This window comes from Euphorbia lathyris, chromosome 10, assembly GCF_963576675.1.
Source record: "Euphorbia lathyris chromosome 10, ddEupLath1.1, whole genome shotgun sequence".
Lineage (NCBI taxonomy): Eukaryota > Viridiplantae > Streptophyta > Magnoliopsida > Malpighiales > Euphorbiaceae > Euphorbia > Euphorbia lathyris.
The window spans coordinates 71,045,164-71,058,508 of NC_088919.1; the positions used below are offsets into that span (position 1 = coordinate 71,045,164).

The window sequence follows — 13,345 nt, forward strand, 5'->3', positions numbered from 1 at the left end:
ATCGACATTGGTTTGCGCCACTTTTATTTTTATTTATTGGCTTTCGTTTTCTCCGTGGCTTTTCTTTCTCCTTGGCGGTTGGTAAAGTTCCCTTTGGTACCCAAATTTGTTTTGTCTTTGGGTGGTCAGGGCGCCCTTTTCTCTGAGTCGAGGTGTTGCTATGGACATTACCCTTAAGAGGGGGTATCTCGATGGAAGTTGCATTTATCATTGTAGCGGCTGGAAATGGATCATCGTCAATCAACATGCTCCAGGAAATTTAAGCACGCCTTTGTTTATTCTATCCTGCATTGCATTCTTAAAAACAAAGCAAGATTGTATGTCGTGGCTCCAACTATCATGATATTTACAATAAGTTTTTTCACCGGTGTCATCTCTCGATGGAATAATGTGTCCATACGGTAAGGTGATAAAACCTTCCTTTAGCAAATAATCAAAAAGGTCCTCGGTTTTAGAAACATCAAATGTATATTGCACATTCGTCTTTCGTCTAACCACTTTGGGAGCTTTTGGACTTTTTACTAGCATTGGACAAACTCAGGATCATGTTCTAGTTAGTTCGGCTATAGCTACCTCGTGTGCTTCATTGGTTTCTATATCCTGATGGTAACTACCTACAGAGTTTTTCTTCATACGATTATCCTCACACATTAATTCTTCATATTCTGACACTTTAGCAACAAGTTTGTAATAATCACAAAAATCAATGCCCTATAATTTCTTCCTATTTTCAAACTCTAAGCCACGTTGAGCAATTTTAACAAACTCTATTTGAGGAATATTAACTCGACATCTACGCCTCATTTTCTTGAAACGATTTCAACGGACTTACCTGAGCGTTGAACCATACGAGATAGTTCAGCGACACATACCTCGGGCTCAGTTCGATAGAACTGAGCATGAAATAATTGTTCCATGCGACCCCAACTTCTGATAGATTTAGGTTCTAATGCCGTATACCGTGTAAAAGCAGGTCCAGTTAGTGATCCTGGGAATAAACGTAAATGACGCATATCGAAGTCTTGCTCCGCACTAATCCCGCTGTATTGGAATGAAAATCGGGCAACATGCTCGATGGTTGATTGTCCACTTTCATCTGAAAATAAAGAAAAATTTGGAATTATAAAATTGTGAGGAAATGGGTATCGCTGGTCGTATTTCCTAGGGTAGGCTTTCTGAAACTCCGGGCGGTACACTTCACGGACAGTAGGTCCATAAATTTCTTGCACGATGTTCTGAATACGTTGCCTATCCTCTGCTTCATTACATATTTCGCTTCCCACACCTGAAATACGAGATACGTTATTATTATCACGAGAATTCTCAGGAATATTTTCACTAGTATATTCGCGGGTATGATCACGGTCTTGATTTCTCCACGTGCCCCCCGAACCATGAGCGTTGTTGTCACCATAGTGCTCCGAGTGGGTATTAGGTCCGGTGTTTGACCTGAAATGATGCGCATTTGGGGTATTGAAAATTGTTCTGAGGTTCTTCGATCTCCTTGCTCATTGAATCTCATGTTTTCCTCACGACTAGGCGGTGGCCTATATCGGTCGCCTTGGGGAGTGCCTTCCCTTTTGTTATCTGAAACATTATGAGAATTCAAATTTTTAGCATAAATTTCAGCACACCTATCCGGGATTTTATTTATCTTGTCAGTGAGATTATTAATCCTGTTTTCCAAACTGGGTTGTCTCCAAGCTTGCATCATCTCGGTTTGATTTTTAACATTTTGCGACATCTCGGCTACAAGCCTTTTTACGTTGCGCATATGGGCCTCTTGTCGCGTGAAAAATGAATCGAAGTCTTGTTGTCGCGTCACTGTCCGATGAACATCTTCCAAATGGCTCACAGTCTCGGCAACGTACCCTTTGGGTACATTTGTGTCAATGTTTTCGTCCTGGTTCCTATTTTAATATTCGTCAGATCCTGGAACAGGTAATTCTCGACCTGTATTTTTCTTGGGTGGCATTGTAAACAACAAATAATATTTAGGAAAGTTTGGAAATAAAACACTAAAATAGAATATCACGGAAATAAAATACCACATAAATGCACTACCAAAATAATTAACTTTTGGTTAAATAATTTAGCAATGGAAAAAAAATATAAGCCTAAAAATAGGAAAACTTTTGGTGAAAATTTTTCGGTACTAGAAAAAAATGTTTTAGGTCCACTAGGCGTGCCAAAAATTCTTGGCGTTAGCTAACAAATTTTAGTGATAGTTAAGTGGGGCGAAAAATGAGTGTGACGAAAAAAAAAATGTTTTTAAATTTTTTGGCAAAGCTTAAGAAACCGTAGTTTTGGTACAAATAAAAAAATTGTTTTTTAGGTCCAACTGGGCGTGCCAAAAATTGTTGGCGATATTTTCGAAATATCCCAATTTTCAACCTTGATATGCGTTTGCGGGGATTAAAAATGGTAAAAATAATGCGGGCGTGCCAGAGAAGCTAATTCTCAAAGGGTAAAATGGTAATTGAATAAAATAAATAAATAAAGTGCGCCCAAATTACTTGAATTCGAAACGAAAAACGATTGACGACCGTTACAAGGACTGAAAATAAAAACAACGGTCTTGGGTCCCGACGTTACTTGACAGGTGGGTCGGAAAAATAATTTTTAAGATAAGTACCAAAAAAGCAATAAAACGACACAAAGGTACAAATTTTTTAATTTTCTTTTATATTTTTATTGATTTTGTAAATATTTTGCAATGTTTTTTGTATCACAAGTAAGCATAAAGCATGAAAATTACAACTTAAAAAGAAATAATAACTTGAAAGCTAGAAACGTAAATAAGTCATAAAAACAAATATGTATGGGGTGAAATAAAATTAAACCGATCTCTTTGATGTCGGGGGCTATTGCGTTGTTCGGGTAATTCTAGGTAAATTCAAAGCAATTCAGAGAGTTCATGGACTTAAGCAGAAATTTACCACCAAGCTAATAAATCAACAGCACTTTGTGGAACAAAACAGAGATTTTTTGGGACTTTCTGACTCAATTTCAGGAGCCGTAGAGGTTGGCTTATAGCGAAACGAAGGCTAATATTTAAAGTTAGTGTGCAAGGGAAGGATTTAGAACTGGAATTTCGAGAAAAGGTCGAGTAAATGAGTCAGAATAAATTATTGAAAATGGGGTGACAGGATAATTGTTTGATGGTTGAAAAACCAAAAGCTTGATTCTGTTTCCTAGAGGGTGTTTTAAGGACGATTAAGAAGGCTATAAAGGATCGTTTTTCACGAAAAAAAATTGAGATTTTGAGAATTGATGTCAATAAAGAGATTAAAATTAATTTGGTCTAAAATGATTAGCTAACGAACTCAAAATAAAATTGGAAAAATTCAATCATGAAAAACTCAAAACCTTGTTTCTGTGTCTTTTTAATTGATTGAGATCAATAAAAAGTTTCTAAACATGATTTAGAATAGGTGTATAAACTAAGAATGACTCGAAAATGGAGTTTTGGTGATCTCGGTTTCACAAAAAAATGTTTGAAGCTTTGAAGGATATGACAATGGTAAAATTTGTTCTAGACTACGAGATCTTGTTTAGACTAATTAGATGCTAAAGAACGATTTCTACGAACCTAAGGATTGATAAAAAGACCGATTTTGGCAGAGAGATTTGTGCGACAAATTGAGTTGTTCTGTGTTTTTTTATTGATTTTGAGTGGGGATTGGAATGAAAGAGTTGAGCTCTATTTATAGGATTTTGTGCAACAAATCTCATGTTAGTGGCCCTTAAATTTCTTACCCATGATCCCATTACCTTCCCATAAGTTGAAGAAAGAAAAAGGCAGAGTTGACAGTTGGAAAAATGGAGGGAATGCCGTGAAATACGTTCCACAAATAGGTAGACATGTTCAAACCCGTTTTTCAGCACTGCTTCTCTTTGAAAAATTCTATCGGCTTCGTTTTAGCTCCGTTTTGCTCCGTTTTTGACATTCCAGAAAGCTAACATCCCGAACTTTCTGAAAAAAATAATAACTATCTGGTATCTTGCTGTTTCGGGATCCGTTTTTGTTGTTGAAGTTGCTGGACGGGTTACTGAAAAATGGTGCAAATTTGCCCCTGATTTTTATTATTTCTTTTTCTTTTCTTTTTTATTTATGTTTTCTTTTTTGTAATAAATTTTTGATATTATTTTCTATTTTTTATCACATTTTTATTTTGTTGATAGATGAATTTAATTAAATAAAAAAACTATAGAATAAAATTATAACATATGCTAAAAATATAAAAATTAAATTAGCCCCCAACAAATTCAAAATTCAATTACTGTTTTATTTATTAATTGGTGTTAAGATATTATCAATCACATGGCGAAAAACACAAGCAAGTAAAGATGATGCGATGTATACTGAGGCATGTGCCATGCGCTGTACTTTTCCGGTAAAAACACTGGTGGTCACAAACTTTCATGCATTCTTCCTCGCTCGTATATTCACCTCCTTTTTCTATGCAATCTTCTCCTCGCACCACCATTAACCCGGATGCTGCATCAATCAAAACTCATATATTATATTTTTATTTTAAATATAATTAATTAATATTATATTATTCAAAAAGAAAAAACAATACACCTACAAGAAAAACATTAGTTAGGGACCAAAAATTCAGTCGCAATTTCATCCTTAAATGTAGTACTGACTGAATTTCATGAGTTAAGGACGAAATTTCTCACTGGTTGGTAACTGGTTAATAACTGTTTTTACCATTTAGTCGTAAACTTTGCAACCAATACTACACAGTCGCAAGATGTCATCGATAAATTACAGACTAAATACGGGAGAGCATGAGAAGAAAATACCTGAGAGAAGGAGGAGCAGGATAAAAACTTTAGTGAAGGAAGCCATTTCTAATACTCTGATGAAATGGTGGGATAGAAGATATATATATAGAGTTGTGGATAATCACTTCAATTTTAAGAATAAATCTTACGAAATCCAACAAAATCTGTCATTCAATTTATTTTTAGTATTAATATCAAATAGTGTTCAATTTTTCACTATTCTTAGATTTTATTCCATTTTTTAGTTTTTACTGTTTTTGTCAAATTTCATTCAAATACTGAATAGGTGTATTTTAATCGGGTTTGGGTCTAGGTAGATATGTTCATGGATCAAGCTTCGACTGGACTCATTAGGCTTTCATCTAAAAATGCTTAATCCGACCCGATGTTAATTTAGACCATCTCAGACAGGGATAAGCTCAGGTTTAAAAATCAAATCATAAGCTCAACTCGAATGAACTGATTTCCGAATTATCAATAAATGGAACTGCTCAAAATATATAAGGACCAATTGGGCCAAATAAAACAACCTAAACCCCATTGTTAAAACAAACCTCCAAACCAATTAATTAACTTTTTATTACTTTACTAACAATTAGACATGTTCATGGACCCGCTGGTCCGCTCAGACCGTCCAAATCCACTCTTCATGGGTTGGGCTTGGACATACATATTTTATGTTTAGCATGGCCCGTCCGATCCCGTTTAAACCCGCAAAGAATATGGGACGGGTTTAGGATTTAACTTAAAAGCCTGAACATAGCCCAGCCCGGCCGTCAGTATATTATATATATTATAAATATTTTATTTGTTTCATTAGATTATTTATTATTATTATTTTTTAAAAAATATTACTAATTTTTTTGAAAGAAAAAATATTGTCACCGTTAAAACTTTAACTAATCATGATCAACAATCGAAATTGAATTACTAATTACATGAGCTGCTTCTCTTTAAAAAAGCTACTGTAAATCTTACTATGATTTATCACAATTAAACACATTATTTTATATACAACTGATATCTAATTTTTTCATAGTTTAATTTTACTTTACTTTAAATTTTAATATACAATTATTAAAATAATAATTTTTATATAAAAATATACTAGTTGGGCGGGCAGGGCTCAGCTTGGGATTTAGTTTCTGTAGTTTGGCCCAGCCCGGCCCGAGCCCGATATAAAAACAGTATGGGTTGGGCTGCGCTTGTACATAGTAATATATGATAAACCCGGTTAGGCCCGGTCCAAGTCCGGCCCGGTCCAACCCATGAACAGGTCTACTAACAATGCACTTTGAAATTATTTACTAAATATTAGGGTAAGGTACAAAATACCCCTAAGAAATTTTGCCCCTAACATCTAAAATGGTACAATTTTACCCCTAACATTTATAGCCAAGAGCAATTTTACCCTAAGGTTGATAATTTAGGTCAATTCCAGACACTATTATAAAACAGAGATAATTTTGTTCCTTATTTTGCAACAATTGTATATCAATTCGTTCTTACAAAAGGATTTCATGTTTTTTGTAATTTAATAATAGAATTGTAGATTAATATTTATAAATTCGGTGAATTTTTTGAATGTTTTTTTTGTATAATTCTTACAAAGACAGTATATTTTTTACTTTTTAATTTTTTTCACATCCCAACATATGTTTCTGATTTGTTACTTATAAAATGACGCACGTGTGAAGTATAAGTGACAAGATTAATGGCCGAGCACACAGTTTGATTAATTATTTCTCAAATTCACCCAGATTATCAACTTTAGGGGTAAAATTGCCCTCGGAGTAAAATTGCACCATTTTACACATTAGAGATAAAATTGCTCTTGATCCAAAACGTTAAAGATATTTTTGTACCTTAACCCTAAATATTTGGAAAATGAAAAAACAAACAATGAAATAATTAAAAATGTTTTATTAATTTGATGTGAATACATGATCAATCACACGGCGAAAAGCACAAGCATGTAAAGATGATGCGATGTATACTGAGGCATGTGCCATGCGCTGTACTTTTCCGGTAAAAACACTAGTGGTCACAAACTTTCATGCATTCTTTCTCGCTCGTATATTCACCTCCTTTTTCTACGCAATCTTCTCCTCGCACCACCATTAACCGGGATGCTGCATCAATCAACGCTCATATATTATATTTTTTTAAATACAATTAATTAATATTATATTATTAAAAAAGGAAAAGCAATACACCTACAAGAAAACATTAGTTAGGGACCAAAAATTAAGTCGCAATTCCATCTTTAAACGCAGTACTGGCTGAATTTCATGAGTTAAGGATGAAATTTCTCGCTGGTTGGCAACTGGTTAATAATTATTTTTACCATTTAGTCGTTTGCAACCAATACTACACAGTCGCAAGATGTCATGGATAAATTACGGACTAAATATGCCGGAGAGAATGAGAAGAAAATACCTGAGAGAATGAGGAGCACGATAAAAACTTTAGTGAAGGAAGCCATTTTCTAATACTCTGATGAAATGGTGGGATAGAAGATATATATATATATATATATATAGTTGTGGATAATCACTTCAATTTTAAGAATAAATCTTACGAAATCCAACAAAATCTGTCATTCAATTTATTTTTAGTATAAATATCAAATAATGTAAAAACAATTCACTATTCTTGAGATTTTATTCCATTTTTTTATTTTTACTATTTTTTGTCAAATTTTATTCAAATAATGGGCCAATATATCTGGCAGTTTTCCAAAGTTCATGGAGCTATTTGAACATTTTATGCAAGTTGAGAGAACTATTGAAACACTTTAAAAGTTCAGAGGGCCAATAGAACATTTTTAGACCAAATCTGTCATTCAATTTATTTTTAGTATAAATATCAAATAATGTTAAAATGTTCGCTATTCTTGATATTTTATTCATTTTTTTCATTTTTTCTATTTTTTTCAAATTTTATTCAAGGGTTAAGGTGCAAAAATACCCCTATCGTTTTGGGTCAGGAGCAATTTTACCCCTAACGTCTAAAATGGTGCAATTTTGCCCCTATAACGTTTATAGCCAAGAGCAATTTTACCCCTAACGTTGATAATTTGGGTCAATTTCAGACACTATTATAAAACACGGATTTTTGTTCATTATTTTGCACCAATTCATATCAATTCATTCTAAAAAAAAGGATTTCGTGTTTTTTGTAATTTAATAATAGAATTGGAGATTAATATTTATAAATTAATATTCATACAAAAGACAGTATATTTTTTTATTATTTTTTTCACATCCCAACATATATTTATGATTTGTTACTGATAAACTGAGGCACATGTGAAGTGTAGATGATAAGATTCATTACCGAAAAGACAGTTTGATGAATTATTTCTGAAATTGACCCAATTTATCAACGTTAGGGATAAACTTGCTCTTGGCTGCAAACGTTAGGGGTAAAATTGCATCATTTTAGATGTTAGGGGTAAAATTGCTCATGACTCCAACGTTAGGGGTATTTTTGCACCTTAACCATTTATTCAAATCATGAGATAGTTTATATGGCAGTTCTTTTCTTTCTAGTTTTTATCCAATTCTCAGCATATTTCTGAAATTGTCTATAATTTGTAAAAAAACAAAAAGCTTGATTGACCCTCTAAATTTTTAAAGTGGTTCAGTAGCCGTCTCAACTTGCATAAAATGTCTAGTTAGATCTCTCAACTTTCCTAAAATGTAATTAATTAATCACACAGTTGTAAAAATGTAAGTTAAATGCGAAAAATGTATTGAACTATTTTATAAAAAACTTTGTATTTCCTACAAGGTTCCACTATTACAAGTTCAGCTAATGCTGCATCGTCAGACATTGATCAGGAGGATATGACAAAGATATGGCATATGAGACATGGTCATATGGGCGAAAGAGGGATGCAGATTCTATCAAAGGATGATCTTCTTGATGGTCATAAGGTCAAGAGTCTGTAGCGTTGTGAACACTGTGTCTTTGGAAAACTATACTGCAGCAAGTTTCCCAAAGCTATCCACATAACAAAAGACACACTTGATTACATCCACTCTGATTGTTGGGGTCCATCTCGAGTTGACTCTTTGGGAGGTCACATATATTTTATGCCTCTGATTGATGATTATTCAAGAATTTCAAGCAGTGGAAAGCATTGGTGGAAAACCAAACAGGAAAGAAGATAAAGAGACTGCGAACTGATAATGGTCTGGAATTCTGCTCGTCTGAGTTTGATCAGTTCTATAAGGATGAAGGGATTGCTGTTAAGCCCAAAATATACCTAAAATATCATATATAAATACATTAAATTTACATTGAAATCGTGCTAATTATATTCATTTAGAGTACTTTTACGTCTTTATTTACTTCTTTGATGCAAGGTACTTAATTATTTGGTTAAATCCAAATAGGAGCTAAAACGGAGCAAAAACGAGGGAAAAACTTAAGTTACGTGCCGAAAATACGTGTAAATCAGAAGACCGATGCAAGGAGACGAGAAGCAGCCGAAGGACAAGGAGAAATGCCCCTGTCGCGATTGAGATTCTCAAAATCTCAATCGCGACAGACGAACCTCAGTCACTAAAATTTGACGTTCATCAGCTCGCCCCTTCACCCCTATCGCGGTTGAGATTCTCGGAATCTCATATGAGACAGCGAAGAATTCTGCACAGATTTCACATGTTTAAATTCAAAGAACCGCGTCTGTTTGTTTGGATAAAAGCGACCCTTCACCAGCGGACACGACCCTTCAATTACAACCCTTCACCAACTATAAATAAGTGATCCATTTCAGAAATCAATGTTGGTTAAGTTGGAAAAAGTTAGAGAAATTAGATAGTTGTTATTATATTGAAGAAACTCTGATTCAGAAAGAGTCATAAAGTTAGATTTCATTTCTGTATAAACAAACTTGATGTACATAAGTTGTTATTAGATTAGTTATAAACACATTAGTATTAGTTTAGTTTCAAAGGTTGATCAGAGATAAGTTTTCATTCTGGTAGAGGACCGACCGGTCTCTATTGCGAAGATTCAGCAAGAAGAACTAACGGCTGGAGTGCAAAAGGGTCTGACAAACCTACGGAGTTTGAGGGAAAGATTGACAACCCGGATCTCAAAGATTTCGTCAAAATGCTATCCATGTTTCTTCCTCTCTGTTAACTTGTGAAGATTAACAATTCACTAATAATATATTTATTTTATTCAATACATTCTTCCGGTTGTTATTTTGATATTGTTCTGACAAAATGATTTTCAAAATGATAAATTGGTGTTTTTATTAAAACGTTTTATACAATCATATTTACAAAGAAACTTTGTTGAACACTTGAAAGAATTAGTTTTTACAGATGATATGATCGTGACCACGGCTTATCGGATATAAAATACTAAGTTGATTAAGGTAGGAATCTGCTCCGACCCAGAGAGATTTCTACAGTTCAAAGCCATTTAATTGCATAAATTCCTATGTTATTTCATGTTCATAATCTTACCAAAGTTATAGTTGCTTTCTTTGCTTAGTCGAAAACACATGTTATACCTTTGATTTATTCCAAATACGAAAGCGTCTGTCTTGTAATCAAAATCTCAAGACAGAATTTTTCTCTAAGTTCAATATAATATTCTCATCTAATCCTAATTAATCCAAACCAATACAATCAATTAAACGATTTTCTTAAGTTAAACCTAAAGACGTGAATAAAACTGGATTAAAACAAGTTTTAGTTAAAAAGCGTTCCATGTGGGTTCGATATCTTTTATAACTACAAGCGTATACCGTGCACTTGCGGAAATCGCTCAACAAGTTTTTGGCGCGGTTGCCGGGGAACGCCAAAATTTTTAACAAAATTTTAGATTTTTCGTGTTTTATTTCGAATCTAGGTTTAAATATACTTATTTTAATTTTTGTAATTTATTAATTTTCATTTACTAATTTATTTATTTTTCAAATTCTGTTTTGTAGGTAGTTTCGGTTCATGTACGATTTCAGGTTCATGCGCAGTTCTCGAAGTTCAGGCATTGTACCAGACCCTATAGACCCGGAAATTGAAAAAACCATTAGAAAGAACAAGAAAAACAAAAACAAGACTCCAGTAAAAACACATACCGAGCCAGAAAAAATGGCAGATCCACCAACACTTATGGATTACGCTAGGCCAGGTGTGGCCGGTGTGACCAATAATATAGTTAGACCCAGAATTGCTGCAAACCGGTGGCGAAATTAAGACGCTTTGCTTAATATGTTACAAAATAACGTAACATTTTACGGGTTACCTAACGAAAATCCTAACATCCATTTGACAAATTTCCTAGAAATGTGTGACACTTTTAAAATAACAGATGTGACTTCCGAAGCAATCAAACTTCACCTCTTTCCTTTCACTTTGAAGGATAGAGCCAAAGAATGGTTAACTTTTATGTCAGCCGCAACTTTTGAAACTTGGGAACAATTAGCCCAAGCATTTTTATCAAAATATTTTCCTTTAGCAAAAACCGCAAGAGGCATAAAAGAGTTAACGTCTTTTTCTCAAAATGATAATGAGACTCTTTATGAGACTTGGGAACGTTTTAAAGAACTTCAACGTTTATACCCACACCACCAATGACCCGCTGAACTTTTAATGCAAACATTTTACAATGGATTAAATCCTACAACTAGAGGTTCATTAGATGCTATGTCGGGAGGGCTATTTATGAAGAAGACATCAGCCCAAGCAAGAGAACTTTTGGAGGAAATGGCAATCAACAGCAGTATGTGGCCCGCGGAACATGGACATATACCGGTGGCGAAACCATCATCCTCAACCACATCATCAGTTAAAGGTATAATGAATCTTGATCCAGTCGCGATGTTACAAGCCCAATTTTCTGCCTTATCCCACAAAATTGATAAGTTTATGGCACCATGCGATACCAATGGTAATCCAATCCAAACGGATGTGGATTATGAAAATATGAGTGAGATCGAACAGGTAAATTGTGTCCAAGGGCAAAACCAAACTAATAATCCTTATTCTAATACTTATAATTCTGGATGGAGGAATCATCCTAACTTTAACTGGAAAGACAATAATAATAATGCCAGTGCTAATCAAAATCGTACAAATAATTATCAAAATCAGACAAGAGATACGATTAGCACTTTATCTTCTAAAATCGACAAATTTATAGATGTTATGAGTGGAAAAGTAAGTAATCACGATGATTGTTTTAAACGGATTGAAAATAAATTCGATCAGCTTATTAAAAACCATTCATCTAGCATCCATAATTTGGAGGTCCAAATTGGTCAACTTGCTAAATCAATTCCATCCCAAAAAGAGGGAAGTCTTCCCAGCCATACGGAAGAAAATCCGAAAGAGCATGTAAGTGCTATCACTCTTCGTTCAGGGAAACATTATCTAGGTCTGGAAATGCCCGGAGATGCAACATTACCAGGAACTGATTTACCAAAAACCAAAGAAGATACATTAAACACAAAAAGTTCACCAATTGACTTAGGTACAAAACCATTTGTACCCAAACCACCTTTTCCGCACAAAGTCCGAAATAAGGACTATGACAAACAACTCTTAACGTTTTTAGACAAACTTAAAAATTTGCACATTAATTTGACGTTCATGGATGCAATCACGCAAATTCCTAACTATGGTAAGTTTTTAAAGGATTTAATTTCAAAGAAAATCAGTTGGGAAGGAATTTCATCCATTTCGTTAATTGAAGACTGTAGTTCAGTTGTGTCAAGTAATTTGCCCACTAAACTCAAAGATCCTGGATGTTTTACTATTCCGTGTAAGTTGGGAGATATTGAATTCCCAAGTTGTCTTTGTGATTTAGGAGCAAGTATAAACTTACTGCCGTTGTTTATTTTTAACAAGTTAGGTTTAGAAGAAGATATCAAACGTACCAATATGGTTTTGCAATTAGCGGATCAAACCACTAAGAGACCATATGGTATAATTGAAGATGTTTTAGTCAAAGTCGACAAATTTATTCCTACCGATTTTGTTATATTAGATTTTGCATATGACGTTAATTGTCCACTAATTTTTGGTAGACCGTTTATGAACACATAATGTGCTCTAGTTGATGTGTCGGAAGGGAAAGTAGTTTTGAGGATAGGAGAAGATAAGATCGAGTTTGATATGAACAAAGCGATGAAATATCCTATGAAGGAATTCGCTTGTATGAAACTTGATTTAGTTGAAGAATGTGTCAATGACGTTATTCAAAAAGAAGAAATAATAGAACCTATAATGAGTTAGGAATTAGAAGATAAGGACCTAGAGCCTTTGATTCGAGAAGATGGACCCAGTCATTTGAGGTACGCTTTCTTAGACGAAGGCGATTCTCTACCTATAATTATCTCTAACAAATTAACAAATGATCAAGAAGAAAAATGAAAGAAGTTGTTAGAAATAGGATAAGAAGTATGGGATGGCAAATTTCAGACTTAAAAGGAATTAATCCTAGCATCGATGCACACAATTCACTTAGAAGAAGATAAGCCACCTAAAGCGGATAGGCAAAGACGTTTAAATCCGAACATGAAAGA

The 13,345-nt window shown here is 34.0% G+C and overlaps 1 non-coding gene across 1 annotated transcript; it reads right to left on the reverse strand.

Annotated features, from left to right (window-relative positions):
• Positions 1–11,288: 11,288 nt before the first annotated feature.
• LOC136210188 (small nucleolar RNA R71) lies at positions 11,289–11,394 on the reverse strand. The gene has a single exon (XR_010677898.1). It is a non-coding gene; the product is annotated as a small nucleolar RNA R71 (small nucleolar RNA).
• Between the last annotated feature and the right edge of the window lie 1,951 nt (positions 11,395–13,345).